The sequence below is a fragment of the Canis lupus genome, chromosome 1, assembly GCF_048164855.1.
Source record: "Canis lupus baileyi chromosome 1, mCanLup2.hap1, whole genome shotgun sequence".
NCBI lineage: Eukaryota > Metazoa > Chordata > Mammalia > Carnivora > Canidae > Canis > Canis lupus.
In genome coordinates this window covers 114,166,276-114,177,489 of record NC_132838.1, presented here as the reverse complement: position 1 = coordinate 114,177,489, position 11,214 = coordinate 114,166,276, and positions in this window count along the sequence as shown.

The window sequence follows — 11,214 nt, the reverse complement described above, 5'->3', positions numbered from 1 at the left end:
GTATAAAGCAGGTGTAAAAAAATATATATATATGTAGATTAGTGGTAAATCTAGGTTCAATAGATTTATATTTCCTCCAAAAATCTTTCTAATTCACTGCATGTTCAATAATTTTCACAATCAAATTGTGGGGGGAAATGATGCAGAAATCAGATTCTGAGCATGAGGAGGTCATAGAAATACCTTAATCAGTTAATTATGATTGTATTTTCCGTTGTAGATATCAAAGAGTGATCTGTTAAAAAAAAATCTTGTTCCCAGGGTGCCTGTCTGGCTCAGTTGGTGGAGCATGGGACTCTCGATTTTTGGGTTGTGAGTTTGCCCCATGTTGGGTGTAGAGATTACTTAAAAAATTAAAAAAAATATTTTTTCTAAATAAATCTAAATGTGCTCTTTTAGTAAACATATGCCATATATATATTTAAAGATTTTATTTATTATTTATTTGACACAGAGAGAGTACAAGCAGGGGGAGTGGCAAGTAGAGGGAGAGGGAGAAGCAAGCTCCTCGCTGAGTAAGGAACCCGATTAGGGGCTCCATCCCAGGACCCCGGGATCATGAGTTGGGCAGAAGGCAACTGCTTAACCGACTGAGCCACCCAGGCGCCTCTATCTAAATATTCTAAGTTATAACAAAGCATCGTGTCAGTATAACTGGGAGCAGTTTTTCTTTTCTAGTGGTAGAGCCATGCTCTGTTTTATATGATACAAGGCATCTTAAGTTTGACCAAATATAGCACATTATTTTATAATCAAAACAAACATCAAACTCAGCAACAAGCACACCTAGTGCTCAGATCTTGAGATGAAGTTGAAAATTTTTGGTTTTGTTTTTCAGTTTCTATTTTTCAAGATCTTAAAATTTTTGTCATTTTTATGTTTTGCTTTACTGCAAAATAATTGAAATCCTGCCTATTTCTGTTTCTGGACAGTGGAAATATTTTGCTCTCTTGGAACAGAACTTCTGTCTTCTGGAAAAGTCACTGGAATGACACTTCAGTGACAAATGTAAAGTCCCTAATTGGTGATTTTCATTTTCTACTTTCTGTGTGTCCCATGCTTTTTTCCTCCTCTAGTCTTCCTCAACTGCTCCCTTTTTATGTTATGTGAATATTTTCTAATGGAGCATTTAAATTTTTTTACTGATTGTTTTCATTAATTTTCTGAGTTATTTCCTGAGTGGTTGTTTAGGGCTTACCCTATACATCTTGACTAATCAGAATGAGCCTCAGATTCATACGAACATTATTCCAGATACATAACACCGGTCCTATATAGCTCTAGTACTTTCCCCCATCTGTGTTGTATTATTGTTATACATATCACAACCATCGATGTTACCCAGAATGCACTGTTATAATTATTACTTTATATGATGTTACATCTTTTAAAGAGGCTGAGAGAGCAAGTATATATTTGTATCTTTTGTTATGTATATTTTCTTCTTTTTTAAGATTTTTATTCATTCATGAGAGACACACAGAGAGGCAGAGACACAGGCGGAGGGAGAAGCAGGCTTCCCGTGGGGAGCCTGATGCAGGACTTGATCCTAAGACCTTGACTGTGACCTGAGCCGAAGGCAGATGCTCAACCACTGAGCCACCAGGTTGTCGTTGTCATTTTCTTCTTCTTCCTCTTCCTCTTCTTCCTCTTCTTCTTCCTCTTCTTCTTCTTCCGCTTCTTCTTCTTCTCCTCCTTCTTCTTTTTTTTTTTATTTTTTTATTTTATTTTATTTTTTTTTTTGTTTTTTCCTCCTTCTTCTTCTTAAGATTTTATTTATTCATGAGAGACACGGAGAGAGAGAGACAGAGAGACAGAGACACAGGCAGAGGAAGAAGCAGGCTCCATGCAGGGAGCCTGATGTGAGACTCCATCCTGGGACTCCAGTATCACACCCCGGGCCAAAGGCAGGCGCTAAACCGCTGAGCCACCCAGGGATCTCCTTCTTTTATTTTTTTTAGCTTTTGTTATATTAATCTTTTTGTTTGCCATTTCTGGTTCTCTTCACTGGCTCTTGTTCTTTTCAAGTTACTAATTGGAGTCATCTCTATGGCCGAGTTTGACTTTGCTCCAACATACTTCCTTTGTGGTGTTATTGGCAATTATTATTACTGTTTATATATTTATATTTATATTTATATTTATATTTATATTTATTTGAGGGATGGTGGGGAGAGGCAGAAGGAGGAAAGGAAGAATCTGAAGCAGACTCTGTGCTGATCGTGGAGCCCATTGTGGCTGATCTCACGACCCTGAAATCATGACCTGAGCCAAAATCAAGAGTCAGACACATGACTGAGCCACCCAGGTGCCCCTGTTATTGGCAATTATATCACGATTCTGTATGCTATAGGTCCAATAATACTGTATTTATGTGTATGTGTGTGTGTTACTAGAATATATTTCTTAGAATAATTCTTAGATTATTTTTTTCTGCCCCTTACTCACCTCTCTTCTTGGCACTCCCATTATGTGTAGATTTTTTGGCTTAATGGTGTCCTGCATTTTTCTGGGGTTCTGTTCATTCTTTCTTCATTATTTTTCTTTCTGTTCTTTGGATTTATGATATCTATCTTCAATTTGCTAATTCTTTTCTTCTGTCAGTTCAGAGCTACTGATAAGCCCTGTAGCAAGTTTTTCATTTCAGTTACTGTACCTTCCAGTTCCAGATTTCCATTTGGTTCTATTTTATAATGTCCAACTCTTTTTTTAAAAAAAATATTTTATTTATTTATTCATGAGAAACACAAAAAGAGAGACAGAGATACAGGCAGAGGGAGAAGCAGGTTCCCTTCAGGGAGCCCGATGTGGGACTCAATTCCAGGATCCCGGGATCATGACCTGGGCCAAAGGCAGATGCTCAACTGCTGAGCCAACCAGGTGTCCCTATAACATCCAATTCTTAATTGACTTTTTCAATTTGGTGAGTCATTGTTTTCATACCTTCCTTTTACTTTTAAATATTTTACTTACTTATTTTGAGAGAGAGAGAGCATGAGTGAGAGATCAGGGGAAAGGGCAAAGGGAGAGAGAGAATCTCAAGCAGACTCCATGCTGGGTGTGGAGTCTAATGTGGACTCGATCTCACAACTTTGAGATTATAACCTGAGCTGAAATCAAGAGTCCGTCGTTTAACCAATTGAGCCACCCAGGTGCCCTCTTCCTTTTGCTTTTAAAATCATGATTTATCTCGGTTATTTGAACATACTTATAATGACTACTTTGAAGGCTTTTTCTTTTAAATCCAACATCTGATCATTCTCACAAGCAGTTTTTTTTTAAAGATTTTATTTATTTATTCATGAGACACACACACACACACACACACACAGAGGCAGAGACACAGGCAGAGGGAGAAGCAGGCTCCCTGCAGGGAGCCCAATGTGGGACTCGATCCTGGACACCGGGATCATGACCTGAGCAGAAGGCAGACATTCAACCACTGATCCACTTAGGTGTCCCGGTTGCTTGCTTTTTAGGGGTCATACTTCCCTGTCTTACAGAACCCTTATCATGCCTCCCTCCTAACCAGCACTGTCCCATAGAACATTCTGCAATAATAGACATGTTCTCTATCTACACTGTCCACTATAACAATATGATAGACACTCACATCATGTGGCCACTGAACACTTAAAACGTGACTAGTATTTTTAAAAAAGATTTTATTTATTTATTCATTAGAAACACACACACACACAGAGGCAGAGATGTAGGCAGAGGGAGAAGCAGGCTCCATGTAGGGAGCCCAATGCGGAACCTGATCCCTGGATTCTAGGATCACGGATCATGCCCTGGGCTGAAGGCAGGCACTAAACCACTGAGCCACCCAGGGATCCCCAAAAAGTCACTAGTATTATCAAGGAACTGAATTTTAAGTTTTATTTCATTTTTAAATTTAACTTTAAACAGCCATGTGTGACTAGTGGCTAACTTCCTGGACAATGCAACTCTAGATCATGCTCAGAGTATGCAATTCTCTAGAATACCCTACCCAAGTGTTCCTCATCTTGCTTCCAGCACCTGTGTGTGCTTCTTCCTGGCCCACCTCACACCCTACACCCAGGCCAGGTCATGCTGGTGTGCACACCTTTACATCCGAGTGGTGGGCAAGAGGTGATTTGGGAGGTGGACCAAGCTCTCACATGGAGATGAGGGTCTCCACATAAATGCATGGATGACCCCTCAAAGGTTCAGGATGTAGACAGAAATGGGAAGAGTGTGAACAACAGGTAGGGAGCCTCCATTTGTACTTTTGGTCCAGGATCCACAGATGTTAGGGATCATTTTGACTGGCAATGTCCCATTTCTTACCTGCGTAGTGGCTACATGTGTGCTCACTGTATAATTTTTAAGTATGTATAAATGTGCAAAGGTTGTGTGTGTACACATAAAGATATATGATAATTGTAAAAATGATTTAAAATTTTTATTTTTCAAGTCCAAGCTCTTCTCGTGACACAGAACTTCATACAATCTGTCTTCTGTCTCTCTCTCTGATCTAATCTCTCGCTATCCTCCTCTTCCCTCTCTGCTCCAACCACACTGACCTTCTTACTGCAGTTAGCAGACCATGTTATAGGAGAGTTTGTTAGAGGGGGCTTAATTGGCCCTGTCTTTATTTTTTAAGATTTGAGTCTGACACACAACGTTACCTTAGTTTCAGGTATCTGGCCCTATCTTTAAAGCCCTTTGTGTTGGCAAAGCAAAGACATGCCTGTGATGGGGGTTGGATGAGTGAAAGTACTGGGGGTTGGAGTGGACAGCTAGTGTCAGGAGTGATGTGGCACCCTTCCCGGGGTTAGGAGGAAAGGTGTCTTCTTATATAAGAAAGCTGGAGACAGTTCTGAAGGCTGCCCAAAAAGGAACAGTTGTGGTGGAAGGAACCATCAATCAGGTGCCCTGAACAGGTGGAGGCTGGGGCTACTCTCAGCGGAAAGCTGGGCTCAGAGCTCCAATTACCAGCACAGAGAATCCAACTATCAAAACTGATGCCAGAGGGGAGGGAGAGGAGGAGACAGAGGCCTGAGTCAGCGGAAAGAGCGATTCCAGAGCACCTGAGGTGACTGCAGAACCACCAGAATGGGAGCTAGAGACCAGGAATAGTGACATCTAACTCAGTGGTTCTCAAGCTAGGATCCCCTGGATCACCAGCATCACCTTGACCTGAGAACTTGTTCAAAATGCAAATCCCAGGCTCCCCTTAGTTAGAGTCAGAAACTCTGAGGGGAGGGGAAGGCCCAGCAATCAATGTTTCAAGAAGCCCTCCAAGGTGATTCTAACATGCAACCAAGTCTGAGAACCACTGATCTCACTTTAACGAGCATGGACTGGGTGCCAGGCACTCTTCTGAGCGATTCACCTCTAGTAACTCACTGGTCCACACAACAGCGTTACAGAATAGGAGGTGCACCATTTTACAGGTGGGAAATGTGAGGCAGGATGATTTCCATAACTCATCTAAACTCAGAGCCAGAGGTAGAGATGCAGCTGGAACCTCAAGCTGTGCCCTGTCTGCACCACCACGCTCCACAGCAGTGCTGCTCCTGCTTCTCCACACAGCCCCTGGAGGGCTTCCGAAAACACGTGCTGGAGCCCATTCCAGAATCTGTGATTCACTAAAGGCGAGTCTAAGAATCTGCATTTCTCCCGAGGCCCTGGGTGATGCTGATTCTCCTGGACCAGATTCCACACTAGGAGAAGCACGGTACTGTTATACTGCCTTTCTCATGTGAGGATGGAGTCCAGTAAATGGAAATGTTGACCAGGGCTTTGTGAGAAAATCCATGTGCATAGCCACCTGCTGGGACTCGTGGCAAGAAAATGACAGAAAACCCAAATTCAAACTGGCTTAAGTAAAAAAGACATTAATAGGCTCACGTAACTGAAACAGGTAAAGTTTGCCTTTAGGCACAGGTGGATCCAGGGCTAACGTTCTGATTCTCTCTTTCTCCATCTCTCGCTCTGCCTTTTTTCTGTGTTGTCTTCATTTCCAGGCAACCTTGCTTCTCATAGTGGCCCCAGGAGCTTAGATTCTCAAGCTAGGAACCACATCGCAAAAAGAGCTCCCCTTTTTCCTATCTCAGTCCATTCTGGCTCACTGGCCAGGCTAGGGTCACAGGTCCATTTCTGAACAATCACTGTGGGCAGGGAGATGGGAGATTCTCATTAGCCAGGCCTGGGTTATGGGCTCCCCCCCTAGAGAGCCAGCATGGGGACTCAGCTACATCCAAAACATAGACCCAGTGTGTGTGTGTGTGTGTGTGTGTGTGTGTGTGTGTGTGTGTGTTGGGGGGTGGTATTTGGGGTAACCAGAAAAGGGAATGAATGTTGGACAGGCCAATATAACCAGTGTCTATTACATCACCATTTGGCAATGGGAAGGCAAATGTGTACCTACTCCTTAAAACTCTCTTAAGATGGGTCCAGGGGATCCCTGGGTGGCGCAGCGGTTTAGCTCCTGCCTTTGGCCCAGGGCGTGATCCTGGAGACCCGGGATCGAATCCCACGTCGGGCTCCCGGTGCATGGAGCCTGCTTCTCCCTCTGCCTATGTCTCTGCCTCTCTCTCTCTCTCTGTGTGACTATCATAAATAAATGAAAAAAAAAAAAAAAGATTAGTAAAGATGGGTCCAAGCACAAGACCATGGTAAAAGAGAAAACCCAGAAGCTGACATATTTTATTATTTCATTTTTTTAAAGAATCAGGCAAAAATAACCTATGGTGTTAGAAATCAGTAGGGTGACGGGGATCCCTGGGTGGCTCAGTGGTTTAGCACCTGCCTTTGGCCCAGAGCTGATCCTGGAGACCCGGGATTGAGTCCCACATCAAGCTCCCTGCATGGAGCCTACTTCTCCCTCTGCCTGTGTCTCTGCCTCTCTCTGTGTCTGTCTCTCATGAATAAATAAATAAAATCTTAAAAAAAAAAAAAAGAAATCAGTAGGGTGGTTACCCATGGGGAGAGGGGGTATATCAGTTACTTATTGCTGCATAACAAACCTCCCTGCACTTCGTGACAGAAAACAGTGATAACTGATTACTATTATTACTTTTGTTGCTGGAAATTGGCTGAGCTCAGCCAGGTGGTTTTCGCTTGGGATCTCTCATGTGGTTATAGTCGTCAGATGGTGGTTGGATCTGGGGTCATCTTGAAGGCTCCCTTTTTCATAGGTTTGGCGTTGACACTGGCTATTGGCCAGAGTGCTCCCACAGGAACTTTTCAGGTGGCCTGGGCTTCCTCACATGCCAGCTGGATTCCAAAGGTAAGCATTCCCAGAGAGAACCAAGGAGAAACTGTATTTTTTTTTTAAGATTTATTTATTTATTAGACACAGAGAGAGAGACAGGCAGAGACAGAGGCAGAGGGAGAAGCAGGCTCCATGCAGGGAGCCCGATGTGGGTGTGGGACTTGATCCCAAGACTCCAGGATCATGCCCTGAGCTGAAGGCAGATGCTCAACCACTGAGCCAACCAGGTGTCCCGAAACTGTATTGTTTTCTTATGTTCTGGCCTCAGATGTCACATAGTGTAATTTCTGCCACACTTCCTTGGTCATCTTGGTCCTAAATGTCTGCTCAGGATCAAGAGGAGCAGTCACAGACTCCATCTCTTGATGTGGAAGTGGCACATTGTAAGAGGAGCACTTGGAACTGGAGATATGGTTATAAATATTTTTAGAAACTATAATGTACCACAGGGAGGTAAGGCTGGAAGGGGGCATGAGGGGGGTTTCTGGGGGCCTAGTCATGCTGTTTCTTTTTTTTTTTTTTTGCTGTTTCTTAATCTAGATGTTGTTTAAAACCAGTTGTGTCTTTTTTTTTAACTGCACCACCATGTCATTTCTGAAATCTCTGTACATACAGTTCCAGACTTTTCTCTTCCTTCCTATCTCAGCTTTACTGTCCTCTCCTCCAGAAAACGACCAGTGATATCCCACACCCCCTCCCGTCCTTAGTCCTCTCAATGCCACCTGGCCTAGTGATGCCTTGATTATAGTACACACCTTACCTTTGGCTGTCCTATTTGCATCTTTCCCCCAACTCTAGACCAGAAGTCTTCTAACCTTTTGACCACACACCCCACAAAGGTCTCCCATACGCATCTCCACTATATGTGTGTAACTGACAGGTTGCACTGTACTAACATGTGCAATATAAAACATGCACTCAGATAGAAATGTTTAAAAGGATGAGATAAAAGTGGTTCTGAATTAGACTATGTTTTCCAACACCTAGAAGGTTTGTCTTGAAAACCCCTAGAGAACCAGAACTCTCTTCAAAGACCCATAACTGACCATGAGTTTCACAAGGGCAGGTGATGTTTGTCTCACTCACCTCAGTATCCCCAGCCACAGAGCTGGATATGGAAACTTATTCACCTACCTACACTAAACTTAAGATCTGTGTGCTTTACGGTATATATTAGTGTACTCTAGTGAAAATAAATGTTCTTAACACAGAAAGGTAGAGTTTTTTCTGAAAATTCTGTACATACAGAGCTGAAGGACGTCAGAGAAAAGTCAGATAGAGTGAAACCTTGAGCCACCTCTGGCCCTCCCAACAGAAGGCTGGATGCCAGGAGAAACTTCTGGCTGGGAGCCCTGGATAGTGGCACCACGGAGAGAGGGGGAAGCAAGAAAAGGTGGGGCTTGATGCTAGGCCATTCTTGGTGATGAGTCATAATTGACTGTAAAATGTCAATGTAAGCAGACACCTGGAGTGGCACACATACTGCTTCTCCCATCAAGAGATGATTGAGTGCCCTCTCCTTGAATCCAGGCTGTCCTTCTTGATTTAACCACAGAATAAAGAGGAAATGGCCTTCTGGCCTTCTGAGGCTAGATTGTTAAGAAGCTTTCCAGTTTCTGATGGGGTCTTTTGGAAAGCTCACTCTTGGGAGTGCTGCCTCTTGGAACCCAGCCACCATTTTGAAGAGCCTAAGACACATGGAGAACCACATATGGGTACTCTAGCCATAGCCTGTGGCCATAGTCGGTGTCAACGGCCAGCCATGTGAGTGAGCCATCTTGACATCCAGCCAGTCGGGCCTCCAGGTGACTGCAGACCCAGCTGATATCTGACTGCAATGGTATGAGTGTCCTTTAGCAAGAAGTGCCCAGCTGAGCCTAGTCAACCCATAGAAATGGTTCTATGACATAATAATAATAATATTGACATAATAATAACTTGACATAATAATAACTTGTTGTTTTAAGCCACTAAGATTTGGGTGGTTTGCTTGCAGCAGATGACTGGAGCCATTGGGATGCCTCCAGTGGCTCATGTGAGGTGAATACAGAAACCTTTCCCCTAATCTTTTTTTTTTTTTTTTTTTTTATTTATTTATTTAAGTCACAGACAGAGAGAGAGAGAGGCAGAGACACAGGCAGAGGGAGAAGCAGGCTCCATGCACTGGGAGCCCGATGTGGGATTCGATCCCGGGTCTCCAGGATCGCACCCTGGGCCAAAGGCAGGCGCCAAACCGCTGCGCCACCCAGGGATCCCTTCTTTCCCCTAATCTTAAATATGTGACTGCAATGTTGGAATTCCTTGAAGGTGACGGGTGGACACAGCAGTGTATCTACAGCCAGGAGGCATCCAATGGATGGCAAGACCAAGCACGATAATCTGCAGTCTTTTTTTAGGGCTCACTCAGTTAAATGGAGGACCTGAAACCTACTTCACAGGGGTGTTGTGAAGATTCATAGAAATCGTGTAGGTAAAGCCCTCAACACAGGGTGTAACACATAGCACGGGCCCCCTAGAAGGTTAATGGTAACTCATTCACCATGCAGGTCGCCTGTTACGATGCATCTGACTACAGATAAGAGGACCCACAAATCAAAAGGGCTTGAGTCAGAAGGAAACATGTTATTTCACAGAGGAAGAAATCCGGGGATGCCTGGGTGGCTCAGCAGTATAGCTCCTGCCTTCAGCCCTGGGTGTGATCCTGGCGTCCTGGGATCGAATTCCACATCGGGCTCCCTGCATGGAGCCTGCTTCTCCCTCTGCCTGTGTCTCTGCCTCTCTCATGAATAAATAAAATCTTAAAAAAAAAAAAAAAAAAAAAGGAAAAAGAAAGAAATCCAGAGGTAGGCTGTCCCAGGTTTGTTAAATTCAAACATTTAAGAGAAATTGAATGAAAATATACTTCAATCAAAATTTTACTTAAAGGGATGCCTGGGTGGCTCAGCGGTTGAGCATCTGCCTTTGGATCAGGATGTGATCCTGGAGTTCCAGGATCAAATCCCACATCGGGCTTCCTGCATGGAACCTGCTATTGCCTCTGTCTCTGTGTGTCTCTCATGAATAAATAACATCTTAATTTTTTTTAACTTATAAATACACATTTATTGAATGCCAACTAATTGCTAGGCACAGCTCTAGTAGCTGGAGATACTAGATACAAAGTCCCTTGGTGGGGTGTGGGGTGGGTAGTGCTCAGTGACATTATCAACAACTTAGGTCCTTTTTCTTTTCTGCCCTATCAGCCTGACAGTGGGATCACCAGACAGTGGCACCTGCCCCTGGTATCATCTAACACAGCAAATCCAGGGGAAGAACAAGGATTCTTCAGGATCTTTTCTTCTTCTTAAGATTTATTTATTAATTTGAGAGAAAAAGAGAGAGCGGATAAGCAAGAGGGGGAGAGGGAGAGAGAGAATCTTAACCAGACTCCATGCTGAGTGTGGAGCCCAACACGGGGCTCAATCCCAGGACCCCAAGATCATGACCTGAGCTGAAACCAAGAGTCAGATGCTTAACTGACTATGCCACTTGTACGCCCCTGGGCCCATCTCCTCTTCTTCTTCTTTTTTTTTTTTTTAATTAATTTATTTATTCATGAGAAACAGAGAGAGAGGCAGAGACAACAGGCAGAGGGAGAAGCAGGCTCTAGGCAGGAAGCCAGACGTGGGCCTCGATCCTGGGTCTCCAGGATCACGCTCTGGGCTGAAGGCAGTGCTAAACCGTCAAGCCACCCAGGCTGCCTGGGCCCATCTTTTTTTTTTTTTTTTTTTTTTAAAGATTTTTATTTATTCATTCATGGGATCTCCGGCCCATCTCTTCTTCTTCTTTTCTTCTTCTTCTTCTTCTTCTTCTTCTTCTTCTTCTTCTTCTTCTTTCTTCTTTCTTCTTTCTTCCTCTTCTTCCTCTTCTTCCTCTTCTTCCTCTTCTTCTTCTTCTTCTTCTTCGCCGGCCCATCTCTTCTTAATTCA